Consider the following 20,295-nt stretch of genomic DNA (forward strand, 5'->3'; position numbering starts at 1 on the left):
CCCTCCCGAATATTATTAAATCCTTCCGTGATTACGGAGAGATTTCGAACATGAAAATCAATTTTACAAAATCATACATCCTTAACATATCCATACCCCACCAGCGGGAAACACATCTCCGCCAGAGCTTTTCGTTCCAATGGGCAGACTCTAAAATTAGATATCTGGGCATTTGGCTCACAAGACACAACACTGACCTTTTCTCAGCGAACTTCTCCCAGATGCTGACCATACTTAAGAGAGACGCGGGGGAATGGTCATATCCCCACATCTCCTGGTTTGGCCGGGTCCAGGTTATTAAAATGAACTTCCTACCAAGGCTACTATACCTGATGCAGACTATACCCTTACGCATCCCTAGGACATATTTCGCGACCTTACACAGGACCATGAGAGAATACGTATGGAAAGGGAAGAAACCCAGAATAAAATTTTCACACCTCACACAACCCAGGGATCAGGGAGGCATGGCATTACCAGACTTTCACCTATACTACATAGCTTGCCATCTCCTTAGAATAGTAGAATGGTCGAAACTTAACGTCCACAAACAATGGAAATCAGTGGAGGAAGCAGACCTCCAGATCCCCATGGCTACCCAGAGGGAGACGAGGTCAGACACCCGCGTATGTAGGGAACACCCTGCAAGTGTGGTACAACATAGCGGACAAAGCGGGCCTGACCCCATACCCGTCACCCCTACTTCCCCTGACACATAACACAGACTTCCCACCGGGACTAGACCCGCTGACCCTTAGGTGCATCCTCCCAGACCAACTACCTCAGCTCCATCACATCCATGCGACATCGGGACGGAAGACCCTTACAGATCTCACGGGAAATCGATCCCCGTCCTTCATACAGTCGTTCACATATGCGCAACTGACAAGCTATCTCCAGACCCTGCCACAAGGTAGAGCTCTACGGCGCACCCCCACGGAGTTCGAGCAGCTATGCCTCGATCCAGAACCACTCACACACGGGATCTCCAAACTATACTGCCTGCTACAAAGACAGATCCCGGTAGAAACACCTAGGTTCAAGGGAAAATGGGAAACGGCTCTGAACCAAAAACTTAGTGAGGGGGAATGGGACAAAATCTGTACACTGACACACCACTGCGCGGTTTTCAGCAGGTATCAGGACAGCGCGTATAAATTGCTCACACAGTGGTACCGCACCCCAGACGCCCTACACGACATATACCCAGACCATGACGCACAATGCTGGCGCTGCGGGACAGGAACGGGGACACACATGCATATTTGGTCCTGCGAAAAGATACAACCCTACTGGCGAGGGATACACAAACTAATTCAGAGATTCACAGACCACCCTCCGCCCTTTGAACCGGCAGCCATGCTCCTACCCCACACTACGGTACCTAGCAACACCTACAAACGTTCAATGACCATACGGATATTAAATATTGCAAAACAACTCATCCCCATGCATTGGAGGGATACTGAGCCCCCTACCCTTAGGGAATGGTTTGCGAAAATGGAGGACCTCAGGGTGACAGAAGACTTACACCTGACGGCCACGGACAGGGCACAGCGATACTTAGACACCTGGACACACTGGATCCTGACGACATCAGGAGTTAAATTCCTGGAAGCACTAGACCAATAGCCCCAACGAAGTCCACATTCGGAAGCTAAGCCTGACGACCGAACCCCGACAGCAGGCCCCGGGAGGAAATACCCCCCCCCTTCCCTCCTCTTTCTCTTCCCCATGCACCCACCCTACCCTACACCGACATACACTTGACTGACGGACAAGCGGAGTCACACAGGAACCTCCGCCCACCCTAGCACCTAACGCACTAAACACTGTCAAACAATGGCTAGGGTACCACAACATGGTTCTCCAACGATGCACAGTCAATAGCACTGTGCACGGCAAAATTGCAATATTAAAAATGTTAATATTTACTTTTTGAACTGCTTCAGACTTTTAATAATTTAGCGATGTTTGTATCTAGCTGCTGTTCATAACTGTGCACTTATAATGCATAACTAGCCTCTGCGTAGGCACCTTCATGCTTTCTTATTGCAATGTTATATGTATCATATTAATATGCCAACAAAATAATTAAAATTATTTACAAACAAAAAACAGAAAAGGACCTGCGAGTCCTAAAAAATGAAGGGCATATGCGCCCGCAAAACTCCGCAACTGCATGTAGCTAATATTATAAGTAATATAAACTATCAAGGAGACCTGCGAGTCTCGCTATGTGATCTTTGAAAATTGTTGAAAACCTAATAAAACAATATTTACAAAAAAAAAAAAAAGTTTACAATCTGCTCTTCCAACAGGTTTCTATCCTAATATATTGGTGAGAATAAGTTATAATACATGTTAATACATATTTTTGTTTACTATTGTCAGGATATTTATATCGGCAGACATTTTGTGCTATGATAGAAATTAAAAGTCTATATTGCCTGAATCACTCAGAACAGAGCAGACTCCATTTTGGATTTCAAGCTAACAAAGACACACATTTCTATCCTTTCTGTAACCAAACACTAACTGAGCTAAGGAATGCTTGGTATAAACAAACCAAGTGATATGCAGTAAAATAGGGGGATGGATGCTCTGCCTAGATGTTAATGGAATAGAAATAATTCTAAACCCAGACATTAGTGACAGAGAAGATTAGTAATTAATTTTACTTTCTAAATTTTACAAGATTCCCATTGTATAGTAAAAGTTAAAATTAAGTTTAAACTGTCAGTTTTAGAAATTACAGCAGGAATTGGAGACACACTGTCTGAAGAAAGCCCAAAGAAACACTTTGAACTGACAAGTAAACTTATATTATAATAGCCATATAGATAAGCCAAATTACGTCAAAATCGTGATCAGGAAAAGTTAACTGTTTTCTGGATAGGAAAGTTTAGTTAGGCGATACTGCCCTCTATGGACCAAATACCCAAATTGCTATATGCAGGGTAAACACACCTTCGATTTCCTATTGGCTTATCAAGTAATGACGAACAGAAAGTCTGGCCATTTAAAAATCAGGATCACAGGCTAAGTGGGGAGGTAAGCAAGTCAGCAAAGGAGTAAGTAAGGGGAGAAGAAAGACAAGGAGAAAGAAGTCAGAGCAAGAAAGAGACCCATGACAAACATTCATAGTTACATAGTTACATAGCTGAAAAGAGACTTGCGTCCATCAAGTTCAGCCTTCCTCACATTTGTTTTTTGCTGTTGATCCAAAAGAAGGCAAAAAAAAAAACAGTTTGAAGCACAATTTTGCAACAAGCTAGGAAAAAAAATCCTTCTTGACCCCACAATGGCAGTCAGATTTATCCTTGGATCAAGCAGTTATTACCCTACATTGAAAGATTATATGCTTGAATATTCTGTTTTTGCAAGTATGTATCTAGTAGCTGTTTGAAAATCTGTATGGACTCTGATAAAACCACTTCTTCAGACAGATAATTCCACATCCTAATTGTTCTTACAGTAAAAAAACCTTTCCTTTGCCTTAGACAAAATCTTCTCTCTTCCAGTCTAAACGCATGGCCTCGTGTCCTATGTAAGGTCCGGTTTGTGAATAGATTTCCACACAATGGTTTGTATTGGCCCCGAATATATTTGTATAATGTTATCAGCCTGGGGCTGGAGGGACACCTACACCCGTACCCATGCGGCAACTGACCCCCACGATCCACCAAAGGGATACAGATGCCTCCCGCCAGAAGGAATCGGATGAGAGAGACAACTTCTAATTACCACTCTCATGTCCCGAATACTCTCTCCACCGTGTTCCTGCGCATGACAGCCTAATAAGATGCCGCATACTGCCATGATTGCTGAACTTGGGATCCAATATATTTTTCTTCCTGCCTCAGTACCGGACACTAGTGTCTTATAATCTTTAGGATAGCTAGTTAAAAGTTGCTAAGTGTTATAACCTGTAAGACTTACCTTTGAACAGCATACAGCCTGTACTATTATTGCCTACCTTGGTAGGAATGTAAACCTTGTGTGACATATTGCAGTTTTAAAATGTGCAGCTCAAGTACATGATCACAGGCTACCACTATAAGGATGCAAGAGCATCCATTACATTGCTAATCATTTTTGTCGCCTCTCCTCGCACTGCCTAGTGCCACTGCGGTGAGGCTTATCGCTGGCCCTGCACCCAGGGATGCATTAATGGCGATCTAACTAGCATGGCTATTTACAGTATAATAGCTGTACCTAGTAATAATATACTCAACATAACCTGTTCCCTAGTACTGAGCACTCATGAGAGCAAAACGCACAAGGTATAAGAAAGGATACTAATTTTGTTTGTTATATATAGCTACTAGCATCCCCCTGTTTACCTCTAGAACATAAGCAGCCTACTTTTGCCAAACTATTAAGTATTAATTACATAACCAAGCTAGAAGTTACTCTACTTTATGCTTTAAACGTGTATCATTTTTGATTTAAGAAAAAAAAGGTGCACTGTTATACCAATCTGCCTACACTGTTAACCTCATTGTTTACTCTTATCTTGCTTTTGCTGTCGTGGCATAGCGAGAATGCTTGTTACTCTCAGCACTTCAAAAATAAAGAATTAAAAAAAAAATTCTAATAGCATGATATATGACTGGATAAATCACGGTCAGATTTCGATATTTAGAAATCTTAGTTAATCTAAAGTATATATAGTTATAAACATTCCATTCTGCGGGTGTAATTAATAGTAATTATATATTATTGTGATATCATCACATGTTAGCATATCGTGGTATTTATCCAGGTGTATTGATTTGCTCTAATATAAGATAAGATATCTTTTTAGGCAAGTTAAAATTCAGCTTATAGAATTTGGTAGATTTCTCTTATTGGATGGTTCCAGGAAATGACTAATGAGCTGGTTTAAATGTTATGTTATTTAAAATTACATGAGAATAGATCTTATATGTCCAGAAAGATCTAACCAGCATTGAAAGGGTTACTCAGTTATTCAGTTAACTGCTAGCCAAAGTTTTATAGCCTTTTGCTGTGCTGTGCGAAATATTTTCTTTCTCTGTGAAGCCCATCATAAATCTTGTCTTGACAATTGACTGTGTTAACCATTGGAATGTGTATTGCCATTGTATTGCATATTCATGTCATACTAAATATTTATTGATCATTATCGCGCATGTTACATATTATTATTATTTAAATTGTCACAATAAATTGTATCTATTTTTATAACAAATTGTGATTTTATTTATATGGAATACATTTCACTTACATGATAACGATCTTTGGGGTCTAGAGAGTTGAAATAGTGGGAAATTCTCGACTGTTTACTATTATCATCCCATAAATATCCCCACACTATATAGGTATAGTGGATTCCAATATTTTTCATTGCTCGTGGGTTTAGGTTTTAAACACATAGGAACTCTAACCAAGAACAAGAGTTTCCTTTTGTATTATATGTTCAGTCAGTCAACTGTGTCAGCATGCCCCCTTTTATATGCATGCTTGCATATTATACTTTATTTCTGGTATATGTCAAGTTTAGGGGTAGAGTCAGTAGCATATAATTATCACTGCATCACACTACAGACATCAGTTAAAAGATACATTTTTACATAGTTACAAAGGCTGAAAATAGACATGTGGCCCTCAAGTTCAGCCTTTCTCACATCTGTATTTTGCGTTTTATCTAAAAGAAGGCAAAAAACCCAGTTAGAAGCACTTCCAATATGGCAACAAATTAGGGAATAAATGCCTTCTTGGCCCCAGAATGGCAGTCAGATTTATCCTTGGATCAAGAAGCAATTTCAACAACCCTGTCCTTGCACTTTTTCTAGTGCCATAATATCTTTCTTTAGAACAAATGCCCAAAATTGCACAGCATATTCAAGATGTGGTCTTATCAGTGATTTATAAAGAGTCAAAATTATATTCTAATCCCGAGAATTAATTGCCACTTTTTACACATGACAATTCCTTACTGGCCTTAGCAACTGCTGATTGAAATTGCACATTGTTGACTAGTTTGTTGTCCATAACAATTCCTTCTGTGTTTTATCCCTAAATCACTACCATTTAGGGTATACGTGCTTGTGCATTCTCTACCCAGAAGTGCATAACTTTACATTTTTCGACATTAAATGTCATCTTCCATTTGCGTGCCCAGTATCTAAATCCCTCTGCAGCAAAGTAATATCTTGCTCACTTTGCATTACAGAGTTTTGTGTCATCTGCAAACACTGAAACACGACTTTTAATGCTTATTTCAAGATCATTTATAAATATGTTAAAGGGACACTATAGTCACCTGAACAACTTTAGCTTAATGAAGCAGTTTTGGTGTATAGAACATGCCCCTGCAGCCTCACTGCTCAATCCTCTGCCATTTAGGAGTTCAATCCCTTTGTTTATGAACCCTAGTCGCACCTCCCTGCATGTGACTTGCACAGCCTTCCATAAACACTTCCTGTAAAGAGAGCCCTATTTAGGCTTTCTTTATTGCAAGTTCTGTTTAATTAAGATTTTCTTATCCCCTGCTATGTTAATAGTTTGCTAGACCATGCAAGAGCCTCCTGTATGTGATTACATTTCAATTTAGAGATTGAGATACAATTATTTAAGGTAAATTACATCTGTTTGAAAGTGAAACCAGGTTTTTTTTCATGCAGGCTCTGTCAATGATAGCCAGGGGGAGGTGTGGCTAGGGCTGCATAAACATGACATTTGCACAGACGTTATTCGGCATGTGCTAAAACTTTTATATAAACCTTTGTACAGACGTTATTCGTCATGCACTATAACCTTAAACTAAATAAGACACGGACACAGTTAATTCTGTTGGAGTATAAAGTCCACAGCTTTTATTAATTAAATTATTAATTAAATTATCATACATTAACATAATTAACATAATTTAGGGTCATTGTCCAACTATACATTAAATTACTATACCCCCCACACAGTACCCCTGACAATGACCCTACCAATTGAACAATATATAACCAAATAACAATTCACTTGAAACACGGCCTACCAAAGAGGCCCCACATCATATTGTTAACTGTAGGGGTGTACCTCAGACACCCCTACACCCACAGGTTCGTCGCCACCGAAGAGCTAGAACCAACCAGTCCTTAATTCCATCAGGCCTACACCTCGGCCTGTCCAGTTCAAACTCTACGCCAAATTCCAATTTTTACTATGCCCTGTTCCGCCGCTGTGACTGAAACGGAACTGCTAAACCTAGGGAGGGTGGGTGGGACAATTTACAGGTAAGAAAGGCTCTGGTTAAAATGGCCCCTATTCTAAAATGGCTGCTCTTTATACTCCCTGTCTCCGCCCCCAAGCTCCATTAAACTAATCCAACCCCCAAACACTAGCACCTGCCCACTTCCTGGCTCTGTCAAGGCCCACTCCTCCTACTGCGTTGTTCCATGGGCTTCATGACATTTGCACAGACGTTATTCGGCATGTGCTAAAACTTTTATATAAACCTTTGTACAGACGTTATTCGTCATGCACTATAACCTTAAACTAAATAAGACACGGACACAGTTAATTCTGTTGGAGTATAAAGTCCACAGCTTTTATTAATTAAATTATTAATTAAATTATCATAAATTAACATAATTAACATAATTTAGGGTCATTGTCCAACTATACATTAAATTACTATACCCCCCACACAGTACCCCTGACAATGACCCTACCAATTGAACAATATATAACCAAATAACAATTCACTTGAAACACGGCCTACCAAAGAGGCCCCACATCATATTGTTAACTGTAGGGGTGTACCTCAGACACCCCTACACCCACAGGTTCGTCGCCACCGAAGAGCTAGAACCAACCAGTCCTTAATTCCATCAGGCCTACACCTCGGCCTGTCCAGTTCAAACTCTACGCCAAATTCCAATTTTTACTATGCCCTGTTCCGCCACAGCACATGGCTTGACCTCCTTAAGCGCATGTGCGACCCCCACCACACCTAAACAGGGCCTGCTCAATACCTTCGTGGAACCCAAGGTTCAACAAATCATTCCCCACGTCTGACAGGTGTACACCGTCCCTCCTGAAATACCCAGGTAACATGCCCTCCAACTCTCTGTGACGCACCACTACGCCCCCAGAACGCCTAATAAAAACTGCCATAATCTTATTAACCTTACCCCTCGATCGAGCTATTGCAGCCGGATCCCTGGCGTGCCGCCACGCAAAGCGCAGAACCATCTCGGACCACACCACCACCACGCCAGGAACCAGCTCCCTCAGCCGATCCACATCCCTTTTCATCCTTCTCACCAATTCCCTTTGCGGAATCCCACCTAAGTCGTTCCCCCCTCCATGAACCAACACCACATCCGGGACCGACCCACTAACCACTTTCTGAAACAAGAAATTACATAAACCCTGCCAACTTGCGCCCCTAAAACCAAACCAACATAGAGTCACTCGCTCCACAGGAAAGCCCAGCTGTGATCCGCTTCTGCGAACTGCGGCTCTCTTCTCCGCCCAGTATACATACGAGTGGCCCAGCAACCAAACTTCCAAACCTGAAAAGAGACAAAATTAGTGGCAGAAAAAGGCAACGTCCCCATCCCATATTCGTGCACCCAAGCAATTACACCAACTTATCCGGCCTTACATACGAGCGGAATCGCACGGACTCCCACCTCCCTATTTGTTTGATCCTCTCGTCCCCCAAACCTAAACGTGCAGCCTCCGTCGCTGCCCCAATGCGAAAGGAGTGCGTCCCAAATTGACTCGGCTCCAGGCCCATCTTCTGCAAGCCCATTCGAAAGACCCGCAGAAACTGAAATCGCGACAGCGCCGAGCCATCGGCGTGTAAAAAGAAACAACCCTTCCTATCCGGCCGAATCTCACAGTACCTTGTGCCGCAAGCCACCGGGCAAGCCCCAGATCCTGGCAACTCATATAGCACCACCGCACATCCCTTGCCGTAAACGTCCGTTTTAGACCGGCGCAGCCATATCTGCACCCGATCACTACCTATGACCACGCCCTCGAACATCAAACCGCCGTTCCCCAACTTGTTGGCACTCACCAGCTCACTAATGCGAAAAGCACCAAAAAACGCCCAGACAAACGCCCCAGAAAATAGTGTTACTTCGAAAGGGGAATTACACAGATCGATCAACACCCCTAACAGGTTTTGCAAGACCGAAAACGACACCGGTCGCCTCGGGTCCGCGAGCTTCTTACCCCTCTTAAAGCCCTTCAAAGCCTGGCGTATTAGAAAATTCTTCGTAATGTCCTCCCACCCGTTGAACTTGAACAAAAACGCCATGGCAGACATGCACCTATCTATCACGGCCGGTGACGCCTGCTTAGCAAACAAGCGACACAGTACCCACAACAGCACGTCCACCCTCTGCCCCTGCGAACTGTCACCCCCTACCTGCTGTACCGCCTCGTCCCATTCTTTCCAAACCTTGACGTAGCCCGACCAAGTGCTCGGCGCCAGAGAATTCTTTATACACTCCCCAAGCATGCGGTCCCGAGCTGCCACATCTCGCCAGGGCAAGCCTGCCCCTGCGCCATAGCTTCCGGCGCCGCTTCCCGAAATCGTTCCCACTGAAAACGAGAAAGCGCATCAGCTACCACATTCAACATACCAGGGATGTGCCTAGCCTTAAACACCAAATTAAAAGACATACAGAGAAGGACAAAACGCCGCAGCAAACACAAAACAGGGGGAGACGACGCCGACAAACTATTGATCGCCTGTACTACCGCCATGTTATCTGAGTGAAACACAATATGCTTGTTGGACAACACCTGCCCCCACAAACTCACTGCTACCACCACCGGGAATAACTCCAGAAACGCTAGGTTTTTAATCAGCGAGCTCTGCCTCCAGGCCTCAGGCCATGGCTCAGCGCACCAGTGACCCCCTAGGTAAGCCCCAAAGCCTATGCTACCAGAATCGTCGGTGTACAGACCAACAACCTCCCCTGATGCCGCCGGCTCTCGAAAAATCACCGTCCCATTAAAAGCCTGCAAGAACCGGTCCCACACCATTAAATCCGCCTTCATATCCGCCGAAACCCTGATGTAATGCGACGGCAGTCGCACCTTGCTCGTAGCTTGCGCAAGGCGCCTACAGAAAACCCTCCCCATGGGTATGACCCGGCACGCGAAATTAAGGCTCCCTACCAGCGATTGGAGCCCACGCAGTGTCACCTTCTTGGCCCTCCCTACCGTGGCCACCAGCTCACGTAGCCGTGATAATTTGTCCCCCGGTAGCCTGCATTCCCATTTACCGGAGTCAATTTCTAAACCCAAAAAACTAAGGCACGTCGTAGGCCCTACCGTCTTGTCCTCCGTCAGGGGAACCCCTACTTTGTGCGCCACCCACTGAAACACGTCCAATATTTGTTTACAACGGTCCGAGTCCCGCGGGCCCACGCAAAGAAAATCGTCGAGGTAATGTACCACCGCGCCCCCTGCCGATTTCGTCCGCACAACCCACTCCAAGAAGGTACTAAACCTCTCGAAATAGGCGCACGAGATCGAACACCCCATAGGCAGGCACAGGTCAACAAAAAATTCCCCTTCAAAACAGCAACCGAGCAGATGATGGCAGTCCGGGTGTATCGGGAGCAGTCGAAATGCTGCTTCCACATCTACCTTTGCCATCATCGCACCATGCCCCAGCCTCCGAACCAACTCGACTGCCTTGTCAAATGACGTATAAGAGACGGAGCTAAGAGCCGTGTCGATGTCATCATTCACCGAAGCCCCTTTCGGGTACGATAAATGATGAATCAACCTGAATTTGCCTGCCTCTTTCTTGGGGACCACGCCCAGCGGGGATATTCGCAAATCGGGCAACGGCGGTGACGAGAACGGTCCCGCCATCCTCCCCAGTTGCACTTCCTTACATAGCTTTTCCCTCACTACCTCCTGGTGTTCCCGAACTGACTTAAGATTCCCACATAACGTACCAGGTCCCTTAACTACGTAGGGAATAAAGAACCCTTCCCGAAAACCCCGCCACAAGAAAATAGCATCTTCCCTGTTAACGTATCGCCTTAGCCAAGGCAACATCACGTCTATTTTCACCGGAGACACTCCCAACGGAAGCTGCGGTAGCCGCCGCCCCTGCGGGCCCACTTCCCCCGCCAGACTTACCCTTTTTGAAACAACAGTTGAAACCGTGGGTCCCCCCGCAGCCGGAACATTCGTGCCGGAACCTGCAATTATTTCCCCATTTGCAATGTCCCTCGTTGAACATCCAACAGAAACCTTTCTTTTGCCCAGCCGACCCGGCCCCTGAGGCCGCGCCGGCTGCCCCGGGAAAGGGCGCCGTCTTCTGGGCCATCATAAGGCGCATCCATAACGGCAGGTCCATTTGGTCCCACCGCATGCTCGCATTCGCTGCCAGCCGTTGACGAAATTGTTCGTCGTACCTCCACCACGCCAAACCTCCGTAGGTTCGGTACGCATCTCCTATCCCATCCAGATAACAAAATAGTTCTGAGCAACGCCCTGGAGCCTTCTCCCCGATTACACTAGCTAGAATGCAGAAGGCCCTCAACCAATTCCCAAAGGTCTTAGGTATCTTGCGATACCTCCGCCTTTTTTCTGCCTCCTCCTTTTTGGCATCCTTCTTATCCTCCTCCTTCAAGTCTAAGAACTCCTCTAGGGGAAGGAGGGAAAATATCTCCACAAACTCACCTTTCCATATCTTCTCTTTCACTTCCACTTTTAAATGACATCCGAGGGGGCCTGCGAAGGACACGTGCACATTCTGCCGCGCCGCATCCGGGACATCACCTACCTCACGCTCCTCGCCCCCTCCTTCCAACCCAGACAACTCAGCCCCCGCTCCTGCCTCACCTCCGCCGGGCGCGGACAACCGTGTCCCCCCGAGCCCCGCCGCCGTGTCCCGACTACTCTCTCGCGCCCACACCTTCCCGAATTGCGCAGGCGACCCCTCCGTCCCAGCCCAAGAATCTAAAAATGTTCTTAAATCATTTAACAACTGTCCTGGGTGTCGTGTGTGTGGGAACTCACCACTCGAACCTCTGGCCGCAGCTGGCTGCAGAGGCGCCGTCCTTCCGTCCACCTTTTCAGGCACTGGAGAATCCCGTTGTCGCCGACTCCCATCCGCCTGGACTCGCCTCGAGACCGTAGGGGTATTGCTCCGAGACCTGTAGGGAGAAGGAAATCTGGGTAGTCTGTCCTGAACCGTCCTCACCCGCCTTTCCTCCCTACGTTCCTCCAAATCCTCCTTAGCAACGCTTCGTCTCGCAGGGCGACTGCCCTCACGAGGTGGTCCCCTCCACCGATCACTGAGCCTCCCTCCCGGTGAACCTGATCTTCTCCGCTGACTCCTCCTCCTGCTATCCCTGGAATCACGCCTCCTGCAACAGGAGCCTGCTACGCTGCACCCGCTCCGCGCAGGTGATCTTTCCCTGCTCCCTGAACTCCTTGTTCTGCTCCTCGAGACGCTGCGCCTGACGCCAGAGAAGCGTCGTTCTGCTCTCCACCCGCTCCCTGCGGCCTCCATATCGTGAAGCTGACCCTGGGAGCGGCCAGATGGGCCCTCTCGCCTACCGCTGACATCCCGCACTAGCTTAACTGGAGGAGCACCTTGCCCCTCAACTGTCAGTGCCGAGCCTGGCCTCTCCTCGGCCGTCTGCCCCAAGCCGGATTCATCATCACTATCCTGGCAGACTGCCGTGCGCCCAGACCCACTCGCTTCTTGTGAGGTCCCCTTGTCCCTGCATCTGTCTCCCTGACCTGCCTCAGCCTGAGACGTCCCTGCCATTACTCCGCTGTCCCGGCCTCCCCCCAAGGCCTGAGGGGCCGTCATATATCCGCCATCACCATCACTCCCCTGCCCTCCAGCATTCGCACTAGTGGCTGACTCACCGGGACGTGTCTGTTTCATGCCGCCGCTCACATGACTCCCAGCCAACCTGGCCTCCGTCTCGGCCGTCTTCTGAGATCCGCCCGGACCGTTCCTCCTGCCAGCCGCGGAACTGCGTGGCTTGGATCCTTCCGCCACCGTGCGCTGTACGGCCGTCCTCGTCAGCCCGCTGCCGCGCCCACCGGAGCGAGCCGTGCGCCTGCCTGGCTCTGTCGACCGGGCCTCACCCGGACCGTCGGTCACGCCACCTCCTGCCGAAGGGCTCCTCCTCCGCCGCGCTGCGGGCCCAGCGCCCGGGCTCAAACGTTGAGGTGGTCTCGTCCTCCTCGCCGGTCGACGGGCCGGTACCGCAGGAGCAGGCCCGGCAGTCCCCAACTGCTGATGAAGCCAATCCAGTCCTCTGTCCTTCACAGCTGCCCGAACACCATCCAGGATCTCATCTAGCGACGCCATAATCCTGCAGAAACGACAAAGAAAAAGAACCTCGCCGACCTGACACAATTTACAGGTAAGAAAGGCTCTGGTTAAAATGGCCCCTATTCTAAAATGGCTGCTCTTTATACTCCCTGTCTCCGCCCCCAAGCTCCATTAAACTAATCCAACCCCCAAACACTAGCACCTGCCCACTTCCTGGCTCTGTCAAGGCCCACTCCTCCTACTGCGTTGTTCCATGGGCTTCAGAAACAAAGTGATTTAACTCCTAAATGGCAGTGAATTGAACAGTGAAATTGCAGGGGAATGATCTATACACTAAAACTGCTTTATTTAGCTAAAGTAATTTAGGTGACTATAGTGTTCTTTTAAATAAAAGTGGTTTAAGAACAGAACCATAAGGGACACAATTTACCACTTTTGTCCAGTTTGAAAATGTACCATTAATGATGACTCCCTATACTCTATTTTTAAGCCAATATTCTACCCAAGAACAAGAATTTTAATCTAGACCAATTTCTTTGAACACTAATCTATTGTGTGGAATCGTATAAAACACCTCGGCAAAATCAAAGTAAATCACAATCACTGCAACACCCTGATCTACTTAATTTGTCGTAGAACACAAATAAGTTAGTTTGACATGACGTTTCATAAAACCAAGCTGATTTTTGCTGATAATGTTCTTCTCAATGAATTTTTGATTATTATCCCCTAATAACCTTTCATATACTTTCCCAGCCACTTTCCCAGAAGTTAAGCTCACAGGTCTATAAATTCCAGGCAAGGATTTCAAACCCTTTTTGAATATAGGAACCACATCTGTCTTCCTCCACTCCTACAGTACATTTCCTGAAACAAAAGATCCTTACAAGAATAAAAACAGAGGTTCACTCATTTCCAAACTTAGTTTAAGTACTCATGGGTGAATACCGTAGGCCCTGGAGCTTTGTTTATATTAACTTTCTTTAGTTGCTGCTGCTGCATCTTGTCTTGAGTCATTAAATCACAATTTTTCTGCAAGTTCTTTGCAACGATAATTTGCATATCTCATGCTATAGGTTCTTCCTTAATATATACTGAGGAAAAATAGTTGTTTAAAATGTCGGTCTTTTCCTGGTCTTCATTAACTAGCCTCCCCATCCCGGTTTTCAGTGTACCTACACTTTCAATCTTTGTTTTTTTTTAGAATTTATGTACTTAAAAAATGCTTTGGGCTTGGTTTTGCGGTCTTTGGCTATCACTTCCTCATTTTGTAATTTAACAAATCTAATTGCCTTTTTACATGCATTATTTGCTTCCTTATATATTTTACAGGATGCATCTGATTGGCTACCTAATGTCTGCCATCAGACACCAATTTTGCACAAAATTCATATTAGCCAGATCAAAACTCTTGTTCCGGGCTGGCTTGAGACAACCAATGACGCTGCAGGGGGTGGAGTTGCACCTGAGGAAGCAGATTGGTTAAATCTGTATATGCAGCGTTTCACAGTGGAACAGTGCACATACAGACTCCAGGCACCATGATCACCTCAAATCTCTTAAGTGCTCATGGTGCTTGGAGTAATCCTTTAAGCAATCTTCACACATGTGCCTATATCACTTGCCTGGTATTATTGGTCACCTGCACTAGAGATACTCATCAACTAACCCACCTGTAGCATATTGGCCACATACATTATTAAACCTACACTGTTTAATGATACACTGAGAATTGGTATTATATGTGCTTATTATATACACTGTCAAATATGGATGAGACTCAATGATTTTGATACTTTTGTCTGCCATTCTTGGATAACTGGATTAACACAACAATAGTTTATTTAAACATGAACAAAACAAACCAAAAAGATTTACCTGTAAAATTCTTTGCATTCCAGTATATCATTTTAAATAACGGAATATGGCCATAGAGTGTACTTTCTCCTACCGATGTCAAGCCGTACCTCTTGGGTGAGTTGTATGCTAACAGTTGTTGTATTTTGCTTTCTTTTCCAATACAAATTCTCAAACAAGACAATATTTTTTGTTTAAAAACATAGAAACTGGCGGGCAGAGCTTGCAACCAACAGGGTCGGACACCATCTCGGCAAGCTCCTCACAACTAGCCCAATTTATATCCACAATCTAAGGCATCCTGCCCCAACCAACCACCCAACCCGAGTGACCTGCCTCACGAAGTGATTCGGCACCCACCGATGCCATTCTTTCAGCCGCCCAAGCAGTCTAAAGCAAAACGCAGGCCTGGGGCCTACCGTGCACCACAAGCCTACAACCTGGGTGACTTCCTAGTGATCGGAACTGCGGGAAACAGCCTGTACAGACCGGACACCTCGCCCACACGACAAACCCTGATTCCAGCAATGGGACGTCGGTGCAGAGACATCGGCTCCATGCTGCAAAGACCGGCACCAGCCAAAACTCCCTCCACGGATGCGGAGCAACCCTCCCACCTGGTGGCCACAGGGACAAGCGATGAGGTAGGGGCCACACAGGACCCTCAGACAGGTCAGGCTTCACCCGCAGAGCCCTATGATGGCACTGCCCCCACCACCAAGGCAGATTTAAAAGCACTGCTGGCAGACATCCAGCAGGTCTGGGCTGCAGACCTCCAGCAACTGAGATCAGACATACAGGCAGTCACAGGCAGGGTGACACAAACAGAAACCAATATCAGCAACATTAATTCTGAACTGACCACAATTAAAGACACAGTCCCCCAACTACAAGTCCATCAATCAGCTCTATCACTCAGGATGACAGCCTTTGAAGACAGACAACGCCGCAATCACATCAAGATAAGGGGCGTCCCCGCTAACATCACAGCAGACAAGCTACCACATTACATCAGACGACTGCTAGCAACCATTCTATCCCACCCAACGGCCAGGAAACTATCTATTGACGGAGCACACAGAATACCAGGCTCGCCCACGGCAAAACCTGGCCAAATGCGGGACGTCATACTCCGCTGCTCCACCTTGCAAGATAAAGCCCAAATTATGCTAGCCCTGAAGGATAAAAAACAGCTGTCTTTTGAAAGCGCCTCTCTAACCTTTTACCAGGACTTATCACGAGCCACACTGCTATGGCGCAAATCACTAGCACCGGTTACCTCCCAACTCAGGACCGCGGGAGTAACATACCGATGGGGCCCCCCTGGAACCTTGTTAGCCAGGGGCGGACTGACCACTAGGGCAGATCGGTCATGGACCGAGGGCCCGAGTGAGTCAGGGGCCCGGCTGGCTGCATGATTCTGAAGTGGAGATCAGAGATCTCCATAGTCAAAAGGAAGGTTGCAGGGGCCCATGATGACATAGGAGGGCCCCTGCAACACACCTCCTTGCAAATTAATCCTCCATTAATTGTGAGACCTGGCAGCATACCTACTCTCACTGCCAGGTCTCATCTCTATGCCTGCGATCAGTACAGAGTGCTCCGTGTGAGGATGGCAGGGGGCAGGAAGTTACATCATACCCCTGCTCTCCTCTCCTCTCACACGGAGCTCTCACAGCATGGAAGGAACATGGTGAGAACTGGAGCCTGGCCCAGCAGATCCCTCCCAGCCCCCAGGTGCTGCTTGAGAAAGCTGGGGGAAGGAAAAAAAAACATCAAACTGGTGCAAGTAAGCAGGTTAGGGGAGAAAATGAGAGGGGAATACATGGGATTATTATTATTATTATTATTATTATTATTATTGCCATTTATATAGCGCCAACAGATTCCGTAGCGCTTTACAATATTTTGAGAGGGGGGATGTAACAATAAATAGGACAATTACAAGAAAACTTACAGGAACAATAGGTTGAAGAGAACCCTGCTCAAATGAGCTTACAGTCTATAGGAGGTGGGGTATTAGAAACATTAGGATAGGAAATATCAGGTAGGAGTGAAGCAGAGCTGGAGAAGAGAGCAAAGCACTATCCCATAGGAGAGAGCAAGAGACAGGTATGTAAGGGAGAGATTACTCTGGGAGGCCATACGCTTTCCTGAAGAGATGGGTTTTAAGGCCCTTCTTAAATGATTGAAGACTAGGGGAGAGTCTGATGGCAGTAGGCAAGTTATTCCAAAGGAGAGGAGCCGCCCGTGAGAGGTCCTGCAAGCGCGAGTTGGCCGTACGGGTGCGAGCAGCGGTCAGGAGGTGGTCGCGGGCAGAGCGGAGGGTACGAGGAGGGGCATACCTCTGGATGAAGGGCTTTGACAGGGCAGAGGCACAAAGGGTGTTTTAAATACACCTCTCATTCACACACACTGACCCAGGTTTAAAATACACCTCTCATTCACCCACACACTGACACAGGTTTTAAATACACCTCTCATTCACACACACTGACAAAGGTTTCAAATACATTTCTCATTCACACACACTGACACATGTTTTAAATACACCTCTCATTCACACACACTGACACAGGTTTTAAATACATTTCTCATTCACATACACTGACACAGGTTTAAAATACACCTCTCATTCACACACACTGACACATGTTTCAAATACATTTCTCATTCACACACACTGACCCAGGTTTTAAATACACCTCTCATTCACCCACTCTGACACAGGTTTCAAATACACCTCTCATTCACACACACTGACACAGATTTCAAATACACCTCTCATTCACACACAGGTTTCAAATACACCTCTCATTCACACACTCTGACCCAGGTTTCAAATACACCTCTCATTCACACACAGGTTTCAAATACACCTCTCATTCATACACAGGTTTAAAATACACCTCTCATTCACACACAGGTTTCAAATACACCTCTCATTCACACACTCTGACACAGGTTTCAAATACACCTCTCATTCACACACAGGTTTCAAATACACCTCTCATTCACACATACACAGACACAAGTTCAAATACACCTCTCATTCACACACTCTGACACAGGTTTCAAATACACTTCTCATTCACACACAGGTTTCAAATACACCTCTCATTCACACATACACTGACACAGGTTCAAATACACCTCTCATTCACACATACACTGACACAGGTTCAAATACACCTCTAATTCACACACACACTGACACAGGTTCAAATACACCTCTCATTCACACATACACTGACACAGGTTCAAATACACCTCTAATTCACACACACACTGACACATTCACATGCTTAAACTCTGCAAACATAAAATACACTCCTGCATTCACATATATACTGTGCAAACATACTGCATTCACATACAAACAGTCCATACAAATCCATCTTTACATTCTTACACAGACATTTCATACTAATACACACTGGCATTCATACACCAACACACAAGTCCTCCACAAATTACACAAATTACACCCCTGTATTCACATTCAACATAAATACACCCTTATATTCACACATCAACATTCCATACAAATACACTCCTGCTTTTACAAACATCTGCTCTACTCACTCATGGAACAATGCATTTACCCATTTACGCTACATGGACACCTGCATTATATTTTATACTCTCTGGCACTACACAAATTCTTTTTCATAGAAAAACATGCGCAGCAAAATGCCACACTACACCAATTATCACCTCTGCATTGAGATGCAATGAATCAATCCTTATGGTGTCTCCATGCAGAGTGTGGAGATACTAAACATCAGCAGCACTGACCTATCAAGCAACTCTAGTGGCTGTCTGAATGACTGCCACTAAAGGTGTTCCTAGGCAGCAATGTAAACACCTCCTTTTCTAAAAAAACAGTGTTTACGTTAAAACGCCTGCAGGAACTAGCTATGGGCATCAGAACAACTACATTAATCTGTAGTTGTTCTGGTGACTATAGTGTCCCTTTAATACTTAATATGGTTTTCGAAGAGTCCAGGATCTAATTTTGCCCGAGGGCCCAGAACGCTGTCAGTCCGTCCCTGCTGTTAGCTACACACAACGGGACTGTTCACACACTAGAATCTGGGGCAGATATACCCTTCCTTGCATCATTAGGCATAGAAGACCAGACCGTAAGCGCACCACGAGACAAGCCACCCAACACCTGGGACCCAGCGACCACAATCCCATTCACACCAAGAGCCACCACATCCGAGGAATCGGAACCCTGGCAGGACTGAGCATAAATCATCCTGAAACAAATAGACAAGGCGGCCGAAAACCCGCGCAGAGCTCAATGCCTCACAATGTGTCTTATAATATGTTTTATAATGTGTTTAACGTTTAACAATTTCATTTCATGTATATGCCTTTAAGGCGCACTACAGCTAACTACGAACACCCCAAAATTTGGCAAAAATATAAAGAACCGAGATGGAACCCACACCCCACAACCTCCCACTAACACCCCTCTCAGATGAGGGCGAACCACTCAGGGGGACCCACACACCCACACTCCCCTCCCCTCTCATACACAGCAGGGTCTATGCTAGCCAACAGGTACGGGACTTACCGACCCACCTGACACACAATAAGGTACACTGCTATCACCCTCCCTGACAATCGGCTGCCTATGGAGCCTGCTCAGTCAGACGTAACGCTCTACACATAGCGAATCCTCACGCACAAGGTCTCCAAACCCCCAAGGAACGACCCATGCTACCCATGGAACTACTATTTAGCACTTCTACAGGGGTCCCTCAGCCTCCACCAACCAAACGTAAGCTGATAAACAGCTTAAACCCCCTCAGCACCCGCCTAGACCTTCACAGACTAATCAATATTATACACCTACTCAACCTAGGCATACCTGACTAACATATATGAGCTATAAAAAAATGCAAATCTCCCACTGGTGATTCTTTACCACAATCAAATTATATAAACTACTAAATGTAAAAATGTTTACACAAAGTTTAACGCATAACAAATACTACTGCACTTGTGGAAGCTGTTGTGGCTATACAGGCACTGTTGTAATCCCATGCACAATAAAAATAAAGAATAAAAAAAAAAAAAACCTTGAAACTAATTAACCCTGCATGGTAAGCATATAGGGATAGATG

The sequence above is a fragment of the Pelobates fuscus genome, chromosome 9, assembly GCF_036172605.1.
Source record: "Pelobates fuscus isolate aPelFus1 chromosome 9, aPelFus1.pri, whole genome shotgun sequence".
NCBI classification, from domain to species: Eukaryota; Metazoa; Chordata; class Amphibia; order Anura; family Pelobatidae; genus Pelobates; species Pelobates fuscus.